The 10,317-nt window shown below is 45.5% G+C and overlaps 1 protein-coding gene and 1 pseudogene across 2 annotated transcripts in view; one reads left to right on the forward strand and one right to left on the reverse strand.

Annotated features, from left to right (window-relative positions):
• The window catches only part of MDN1 (midasin AAA ATPase 1), a 176,290-nt gene that overhangs the window by 3,511 nt on the left and 162,462 nt on the right, over positions 1-10,317 (forward strand). The gene's annotated exons all lie outside the window — the stretch shown is intronic.
• Positions 2,145-3,630, reverse strand: LOC108288010 (annotated as a pseudogene). The gene is made up of 2 exons (XR_001818551.2): positions 2,899-3,630; positions 2,145-2,855 (listed from the first exon to the last, which is right to left on the reverse strand). The product of XR_001818551.2 is annotated as a protein PIMREG-like (transcript).

Here is a 10,317-nt window from a genome sequence, read left to right on the forward strand (position 1 = left end):
GAGTAGCTGGGATTACAGGCACGCGCCACCATGCCCAGCTAATTTTTTGTATTTTTAGTAGAGACGGGGTTTCACCGTGTTGACCAGGATGGTCTCGATCCACCCATCTCGGCCTCCCAAAGTGCTGGGATTACAGGCTTGAGCCACCGCGCCCGGCACCCTCTACTGTTGTTGACAGGAGCCACCTCCTGTTGTTAACCTCTGTTGTTATCATCTGGGTCATCCATTGCTATTACTTTCCTCATTGACTTTGCATTTCCTTTCCTTTGAAGACTGCATCTCTGCTGTGGCCTGCTCAGTTAACTTATTTGTTCTGGAAGACTGCTTTTGGAATGGCCTTCCCCACGAAGACTTCTCTAACTTTCTCCTTTCCTTTTTCCCTTACCCTTTGTTTCAACTAACTGATGCTCACTAGTTGATTGAGTGTGCGCCAAGAGAAGGGATTGTGTAGTTGTAGTGTCCAGTACAGTGTCTGATATGCAGCAGGCAGTGTTTATTGATGAAATTAACAGAGTAATGTACTGACAAATTTTAATACTTTTGTCAATGAAAAGTGTCAAACTCTGAAAAATATTCGAAGAGATTTATTCTGCACCAATGCCAACAACACAGCCCAAGGAGATCCTGGGAACGTGTGCTTAAGGTGGTCAGGCTACAGCTTGGTTTTATACATTTTAGGGAAACATAAGACATTGATCAGTGCATGTAAGATGTACGTTGGTTTGGTCTGGAAAGTTGGGACAACTCCAAGGGTGAGTGGGGCAGTCTTCCAGGTCATAGGTGGATTCAGAGATTTGGTGACTGGCAATTGGTTGAGTTTATTTAAATCCCTGGAATCAACAGACTGCAGTGTCTGGGTTAAGATAGGGGTGTGGAGACCAAGGTTCTGATTATGCAGATGAAACCTCCAAGTAACAGGTTTCTGAGAGAATAGATTGCAAATGTTTCTTTTCAAAAAATTTTGTTATTTTTTAAAGAGATGGGATCTTGCTATGTTGTCCAGGCTGGTCTGGAACTCCTCAGCTCAAGCCATCCACCTACTTCAGCCTTCTAAAGTGCTGGAATTATAACCTAGACTGTTAATGGTTTTGTTTTTCTTTTTTTTTTTTCCCAAAATGCAAACATCCCGCCCTTGCCCCCCAACAGAGCTTTGCTCCCAGGCTGTAGTGCAGTGGTGTGATCTCCGCTCACCGCAACCTTCACCTCCTGAGTAGCTGGGATTACAGGTGCCCTGCCACCGCACCTGGCTGTTTTGTATTTTTAGTAGAGATGGGATTTCACCAGGCTTGTCTTCTTTTAAATTTATTTTTATTTATTTTTTTTTTTTTGAGACGGAGTTTCGCTCTTGTTACCTAGGCTGGAGTGCAATGGCGCGATCTCGGCTCACCGCAACCTCCGCCTCCCGGGTTCAGGCAATTCTCCTGCCCCAGCCTCCTGAGCCGCTGGGATTACAGGCACGCGCCACCATGCCCAGCTAATTTTTTGTATTTTTAGTAGAGATGGGGTTTCACCATGTTGACCAGGATGGTCTTGATTTTTTGACCTCGTGATCCACCCGCCTCAGCCTCCCAAAGTGCTGGGATTACAGGCTTGAGCCACCGCGCCCAGCCTATTTTTATTTTTATTATTTTTTTAAAGACGGGGTTTCACCATGTTGGTCAGGCTGGTCTTGAACTCCCGACCTCAGGTGATTTGCCCGCCTTGTCCTCCAAAATGCTTGGATTACAGGTGTGAGCCACTACACTCGGCCTTCACCAGGCTTGGTTTGAGCTCCTGACCTCGGCCTCCCAAAGTGCTGGGATTACAGGCGTGAGCCAGTGTGCCCAGCTGCAAAGTATTATTATTATTATTATTATTATTATTATTTTTGAGATGAAGTCTCAGTCTGTCCCTAGGCTGGAGTGCAGTGGCACGATCTTGGCTCACTGCAACCTCTACCTCCTGGGTTCAAGAGATCCCCCTGCCTCAGCCTCCCAAGTAGCTGGGACTACAGGTGGGTGCTACCATGCCTGGCCAATTTTTTGTATTTTAGCAGAGACTGTTTCACCATGTTGGCCAGGATGATCTTGATCTCCTGACCTCATGATTTGCCGCCATGGCCTCCCAGAGTGCTGAGATTACAGGTGTTAGCCACCACTCCTGGCTGCAAGCAGTCTTTATTATGAGAAAGCAGTGTTAGCTAGGAAAGTCACAGGCTGGCTTCTTTCTAATAAAATGACAAAGCACGTTTCTTAAATAATTTACAAAGGGCAGAAGTTGCTCTCGAACAGGGCTACCCCTCCTGGCACACCCACAGCACTCTGCCTTGAGCATACATATAGCTACCTGTGAGCCCAGAGTCTTAATCCTGGAACTGTCTCCTATGCCTTCCTCCGGGTTCCTGGTAGGGAAAGCAGGGATGAAAGTGGTGCCCCCAAGATCCTTGGCACCAGAAACAAGTGGGCGAGTGACTCTGTGGATGACTCCCCAAAAACCAGGCACCTGGGTACACAGTTCAGAGCTCTCAAACATCTGATGCTGGCACTTCACATTATAGACGAAGCAAATACCAGGCCTCCTGGTCAAGTATACGATGAATTTCTAAGCCCAAGAGTTCCCTGGGGGAGTAGAAGGAACAATTTTCCCCACCTTTGCAAGGTCTCCCCAAGACGGTCTCACTCAGGCTGTGGCAGGCAGTCACTGATGGGTCCAGATGTGGCTGGAGCAGGGGGCTCTGGGCCCCTTGCTAGTCAGGTCCTTATTAGCAGTGGCCCAGGGGTACTCATGACTCCTAGGAGCTTCTGCCAGGAAGCTCATGGGGAAGCACAGACATTCTTGGGTATGAAGCCTTGGTGGTCAGTCAGGGCTTGTTTCCTGCAGGGCACTTCCTCAGTCATGAATGAGTGTCATTTCATCATTTTCTAAAGCCATAATGGCTTCATCCAGCTCTTGGCACAGCTTCTGGAGATGCTGAATTCCTGCCCTCCCACAGACCCTAGGCCACTATCAGACTCGCTGGTAGAGTAGAGAGGCTCTGTCAAGGAGTAGGGGCTCTGGAAGGCGGCTTCCTGCCTCCATTGCTGTAGTGTTTGGGCACATGAGTCTGTCCGGGCAGAAAGGCGGTGATGCCCAGGGGTCTGTGGCTCCAGACAGCCGGGTCCTCCTCTGGCCCAGGCTGTGAGCTGGGGAGCCACTGCCCTTTTGTACCCCTTCTTCCTTCTGGCCTTCACTTGGGTCTCCACTAGCCACTTGGTGGCACTTTGGCAGGACTCCTGGATTCTCTGTGATATGGCACCCAGGGTTCTCTTAGCTGAGCAAGCTGAAGCCTGGAGTCTCTGCTGCCCTGACTCTGTGGTTCCTAGGTGTTTCCAGGAGGGGCCTGCCCTGAGGTTGAAGTTAAGGGCTCTCAGGGGTAGCCTCCTTTGGAACTATCTACACAGAGAACCCAAGTCCCTGGCGGAGATCAGATGGCTGGCAATAGGCTGCAGCTCCTTGCTATCTACCAGCTGCTCCTGGTACTGGAGAGATTTCCAGCGCATGGAGACCCTCGCGTCCCGCCAGTGAGACGCGTCCCGCCAGTGAGAAGCCGTCTGTCTGGCCAAGAGTCTTCTCTGCTCACTAGACCTCAACACCCCCAACATCTACTCAAAGCTGAGCACTGCAAATGTTAAATGTTTCTTATAAGACTTACAGACAGCTTTGCAGGGCCATTTCAAAATATGTCAAAGCTATATATTTTGGTCCAGACATGATGGCTCATGCCTGTAATCATAGCACTGTTGGAGGCCGAAGGAGAATTGTTTGAACTTAGGAGTTTGAGACCAGCTTGGGCAACATAGTGAGACTCTGTGTCAATGGGAAAAAAAGGGAGAGGGGAGTAAAATAATCCTGAAATACTTTTTTTTTTTTTTTTTTAGGCGGAGGGAAGTATCGCACTGTTGCCTGGGCTGGAGTGCAATGGCATAATCTCAGCTCACTGCAACCTCTACCTCCTGGGTTCATGAGATCCTCCTGCCTCAGCCTCCCAAGTAGCTGGGACTACAGGCGCATACCGCCACACCCGGCTAGGCCAATTTTTTTTGTATTTTTAGTGAAGACGGGGTTTCACTATGTTGGCCAGACTGGTCTTGAACTCCTGATTTTGTGATCTGCCCGCCTTGGCCTCCCAAAGTGCTAGGATTACAGGCGTAAGCCACCATACCCAGCTCCTGAGGACTTCTTTTAGGGTTTGCCATCATATTGGTATTTTATTGCTACCAAGAGTATGTTTTGTCAGTCCTTTTTTTTTTTCTTCTTTTTTTTTTTTTTTTTTTTTTTTTTTTTTTTTTTTTTTTTTTTTTTTTTTTTTTTTTTTTTACAGGGTTTTACTCTATCGCCTAGGCTGGAGTACAGTGGCACAATGTCAGCTCACTGTAACTTCTGCCTCCCAGGTTCAAGTGATTCTCCTGCTTCAGCCTCCCAAGTAGCTGGGATTACAGGTGTACACCAACACACCTGGCTAATTTTTTGTATTTTTAACAGAGACAGGGTTTCACTATGTTGGCCAGACTGGTCTCGAATTCCTGACTTTGTGATCCACCACTCGGCCTCCCAAAGTGCTAGGATTACAGACTTGACCCGCCACGCCAGGCCTCTTTTGTCAGTCCTAAGGTCTCTGTTTTAATGTTAATGCTGGTCAGCTGTGCCAGAATTCTAAAGGGAAGAGAGTGTAATGAGGCATGCCTGACCACCCATTCCCAGGATGGCCTGAACTAGGGTTTCAGGTTTACTTTTGAGAGAAGAAGGGTTCACCTTCATTCAGTTGGTTAGGGGCTTAGAATTTTATTTTTGGTTTACACTTTTTTATTTTTTAAGACGGGTTCTGGAGAGCAGTGGCCTCTCCATCCTAGGTTCAACTGATCCCACCTCAGGACCCTCCCTATCCCCCCGGTAGCTGGAACTACAGGCACACTACTGCATCTGGCTAATTTTTTTTTTTTTTTTTTTTTTTTTAATCTTAGGTAGAAACAAGGCCTTGCTGTGTTGCCCAGGCTGGTCTCAAACTCCTGGGCTCAAGCAGTCCCACCACCTTGGCCACCCAAAATGCTGGGATTACAGGCATGCTTTCTTATTTTTGGCAGAAAATAGCTTTAACTTTGAGTGATTTAACCAAATGATGACAGTGATGACACCTCAATGCTTCCCCTGCCTGAGACAGAATTTCTCTTAATGGCCTGGGCTAGAGTACGGTGATGTGATCATAGCTCACTTCAGCCTTGACCTCCTGGGCTCAAATGGTCCTCTCACCTCACCCTTCTGAGTAGCTGGGACAGCAAGTGCACACCACCATGCCTGGCTAGTATCTTTTTTTTTTTTGAGACAGAGCCTCACTCTGTTGCCCAGGCTGGAGTGCAATGGTGTGATCTCAGCTCCCTGCAACCTCCCCTTCCTGGGTTCAAGCAATTCTCCTGCCTCAGCCTCCCAAGTAGCTGGGATTACAGGCACCTGCCACCGTGCCTGGCTAATTTTTTGTATTTTTAGAACAGATGGGATTTTGTCATGGTGGCCAGGCTGTTCTCAAACTCCTGACCTCAGGTGGATCCACCCACCTTGGCCTCCCAAAGTGCTGGGATTACAGGCATGAGCCACTGCATGCGGCCTTGCCTGGCAAATTTCTAAACACAGTTTTGTAGAGATTTTGGGGGGTTGGGGGGGTCTCACCATGTTGCCCAGGCTGGTCTTGAACTCCTGGGTTCAAGCCGTAGTCCCCCCTTGGTCTACCAAAGTGTTGGGATTGCAGGTGTGAGCCACCACACCCAGCCTAATTGCTTAGGTTTTATAGAATAATTTAGGAATTGTTTCTCTTTAGCTGAAAATACACATTTCAGCTGATACACGTAATTATAAAAACACTGAGGTAGAAAAACTTGCCTTATCCTTTTAATTAACCCTGCCTTGAGAAGGGCTAACTGATCAATTAGCAGTTGAATATGACAATGTAGTAGTTTCATAAAACAGTAAAAAAAAACCTCAATACATTAAGCATACAGTCATACAAATATGAAGTGTTTTTTTCCTTTTCTATTTTTGTTGGGTAAGTATGGGGAAATTGATGAATTTTGTTATAGCAAAGGAACAGAATTGGTTGGTATTTTTGGTGGGAAGAGAAGAGCTGAGCCACCTTAAAAATGTTTTTTTCTTAGCTGGGCATGGTGGCTGAGTTCAGGCAATCCACCCGTCTCCCAAAGTGCTAGGATTACAGGTGTGAGCCACCACACCCGGCTGATAAAAATTACTTAACAATTATTTGTTAAGTAATCAGTATTCTTCAGCTTTCCTCGTACTTGCTTGTATCCCAGCCACCTAAATAAAACCCATTTAAGCTTCACAGAATATTAAGAGAAGTGAGAAAATACAAAGGTGTAGTGGGGAGGAATGTAGTCCTTTACCTTTTCCAGTGGATCCCAGTTTCCCAAGGAGAAAGGCAAGATTTCCTAAGAATATTAGAGTAATCGCAGGTTTAAGAAGTAAATCCTGGCTGTGTGCGGTGGCTCATGCCTTTTTTCCCAGCACTTCGGGAGGCTGAGGTGGGCGGATCATGAGGTCGAGAGATTAAGACCATCCTGGCCAGCATGGTGAAACTCCGTCTCTACTAAAAATGCAAGAAAATTAGCTGGGTGTGGTGGTGTGTGCCTGTAGTCCCAGCTACTTGGGAGGCAGAGGCAGGAGAATCGCTTGAACCTGAGAAGCAGAGGTTGCAGTGAGCCAAGATCACAATGCTATACTCCAGCCTGGGTGACAGAGTGAAACTCCATCTCAAAAAAAAAAAAATAGAGTTAATCCTTTAGCAATTCATTGTTCTATTTTTGTTTCCTGCGATAGCAAGCCAGCTGACATGGTCAAAGATGCTTTGACTAGCAAGGCCTCTGGGCTTACAGAAAGAGAAAGCTGATTATGTAGTTTTCCTATAACCTCCACCCGCCCATACTCACAGGTATCCTACCTAGCTGGTCCCTTTTCTTGCAGGCCTGGCATTTACCCTTTCATGGATTTTAGTAAAACATTTATTGTTTTTTAAGCTTCATTAACTAGTAGTATTCATGGCAGAATACTTGGAAGAGTCAGGAAAGTACCACCAGTATTGTGGGTTTACTTGTGTCTGCCAAAAATATATGTACAAGTCCTAGCCTGGGCTGGTCCGAGTGCAGTGGTGTTTATAACAAACAGTTACAGATTTCTTTGTTCCTTCTCTACTCCCACTGCTTCACTTGACTAGCATTTAAAAAAAAAAAAAAAAAGAAGTCCTAGCCTGTAATACCTGAATGTGACTCTATTTGGAAATGAGGTCTTTGCAGATGTAATAAAGTCAAGATGAGATCATCATAAAGGGCCTTAATCCAATATGACCGTTTCTCACTCTTTTGCCCAGACTGGAATGCAGTGCTGTAATTCCCACTTACCGCAACCTCTGTCTCTTTGGTTCAAGTGATTCCTCCTGCTTCAGCCTCCTGAGCAGCTGGGATTACAGGCGTGTGCCACCATTCCTGGCTAATTTTTGAATTTTTAGTATAGATGGGGTTTCACTATATTGGCCAGGCTGGTCTCGAACTCCTGACCTCAAGTGATCTGCCTACTTAGGCCTCCCAGAGTGCTGGAATTACAACTGTGTGCCAACACGGCCAGCCCAATATGACTGTTCTTATAAGAAGAGGAGAGAAAGACGTAAACAGAAAATGGCCATGTGACGATGGCAGAAACACATATTGGAGTGATAAAGCTGCAAGACAAGGAACAGCAGGGATTGATGATGACAACAGAAGCTAGGAAGAAGCAAAGAAGGATTCTCTTCTATAGTTTTCAAAGGAATATGGCCTTGCTGACACCCTGATCTTACACTTCCAGACTTTAGAATTGTGAGACAATGAATTTGCGTGTGGTGTTTTTTGTTTTTGTTTTTTTGAGACGGAGTCTTGCTCTGTCTCCCAGGCTGGAGTGCAGTGATGCCATCTTGGCTCACTGCAGCCTCCGCCTCCCAGGTTCCAGTGATTCTCTTGCCTCAGCCTCTCGAGTAGCTGGGATTACAGGTGCATGCCACCATACTTGTCTAATTTTTGTATTTTCAGTAGAGATGTGATTTCACCATGTTGGCCAGGCTGGTCTCGAACTCCTGACCTTAGGTGATCTGCCCACCTCAGCCTCTCAAAGTGCTGGGATTACAGGCATGAGCCATTGCGCCTGACCAAATTTCTTTTTTTTTTTTTTTTAAAGTACTTTGTTATGATAGCCCTAGAAAACTAATACATGTAAGAAAAACGTTCAGTCAGGAACTGCTTATGTTAATATTGTGTTATGTAATCTTCCAAACTTAAAAACACCTTTTTTTTTTTTTTTATTTTTTTTTTTTTTTTGAAACAGAGTCTCACTCTGTTGCTTAGGCTGGGGTATAGTGGTATGATCATGGCTCACTGCAGCCTCTACCACCCAGGCTCAGGTGATTTTCCCCCACTCTAGCCTCCTGAGTAGTAGGGACTACAGGCACATACCACCAAGCCTGGCTAATTTTTTTTATTTTGTTTTTTGAGAGGCAGTCTTGCTCTGGCACCTATGCTGGAGTGCAGTGGCATGATCTTGGCTCACTGCAACCTCTGCTTCCTGGGTTCAAGCGATTGTCCTGCCTCAGCCTCCCAAGTAGCTGGACTACAAACGTGTGCCACTATGCCAGCTAATTTTTGTATCTTTAGTAGAGATGATGTTTCACTGTGTTGGTCTGGCTGGTCTTGAACCCCTGACCTCAAGCAATCTGCCTGCCTTGGCCTCCCAAAGTGCTGGGATTATAGGTGTGAGCCACTGTACCTGTGTGTCACTGTGTGTCACCATGAGACCAGCCTGGGCAACATGGCAGAACCCCATCTTTACACAAAATATAAAAATTAGCCGGACTTCGTTAGCTGCAGTGGCTCAGCATCCAATTAAAAAGTTACTGGGTATAGGAAAAAGGAAAATGGTGGCTCATTACCAGGAGAAAAATGAGTCACTATAACAGACCCCAGAATAATACAGATATTTAAATTAATAAACAAGGACTTAAAGGAGTGGTTATATCATGATGATATGAATGGTCAAAAAACAAAAATGAAAAAAGTGATTGTAGGGTGGGCTGAGAGGAACGCTTGAGGCCAGGAATTTGTGATCAGTCTGAGCCTGGGCAACAAAGTAAGACCCCATCACTCTCAAAAACATAAAAAAAGTAGTATGTGCAGGGACTTAAAAGGAAACATAAACATAATGAGAGAAATTTAAGCTATGAAAAACCAAGTGAAACCGAAAAAATACAATCTTAGCAATGAATATTTTACTGGATAGGCCTCATCAAAGATTAGACACTTCATAAGAAAAGAATATTGAATTAGAAGATACAGTAAGAGAAATTATCTAGGCTTAAACAGACAGGGTGGGAAAAAGCCAGAATAAAAATTCTTCAGTGATCTGTGGGCCATTATCAACTAGTCTACTGTATGTGTAATTGGAGTTACAGGAGGAAGGAGAGAAGAGAAACAGTAGAGATACAAAAAGATAATCACAAAATTTCTAAAGTTGATGAGAAATAATTTAGAGATCCCAAAAACTCATAAATCTACTAAACCCAAAACCATACCATGCTGTATCATAATCAAGTTGCTGGAAACAAGAAATAAATAACATCTTAAACATTCCAGAAGAGGCTGGGTACTGTGGCTCACGCCTGTAATCCTAGCATTTTGGGAGGCTGAGGCGGGCGGACCACCTGAGGTCAGGAGTTCAAGACCAGCTTGGCCAACCTAGTGAAACCTCGTTTCTACTAAAAATACAAGAATCAGTTGGGCATAGTGGCATGTGCCTGTAGTCCCAGCTACTCTGGAGGCTGAAGCAGGAGAATCGCTTGAACCCGGGAGGCGGAGGTGGTTGCAGTGAGCCAAGATTGCACTATTGCACTCCAGCTCTTCGTCTCAAAAAAAAAAAAAAAAAAAAAAAAAACGAAAAAAGATTTGTTACATGCAGAGGAGCAAAGATAAAAATAAAAATGACTGCTGACTTCTTAACAGAAACAGTACAATGAAACATCTTTCAAATGCTGAGAAAAACTGTAAACCCCCTGGGCTTGGTGGCACATGCCTGTAATGCCAGCATTTTGGGGGCTGAGGCAGGTGGATCTCTTAAGCCCGGGAGATTGAGACCAGCCTGGGCAATGTGGTAAAACCCTGACTAGTTGTAAAAATACAAAAATTAGCCAGGTATGTTGGTGTGTGCCTATAGTCCCAGCTACTTGGGAGACTGAGGCGGGAGGATCACTTGAATCTGGGAAGTCAAGGCTGCAGTGAG

Source organism: Cebus imitator, unplaced genomic scaffold (genome assembly GCF_001604975.1).
Source record: "Cebus imitator isolate Cc_AM_T3 unplaced genomic scaffold, Cebus_imitator-1.0 Scaffold359, whole genome shotgun sequence".
In the NCBI taxonomy this organism is placed as follows: domain Eukaryota; kingdom Metazoa; phylum Chordata; class Mammalia; order Primates; family Cebidae; genus Cebus; species Cebus imitator.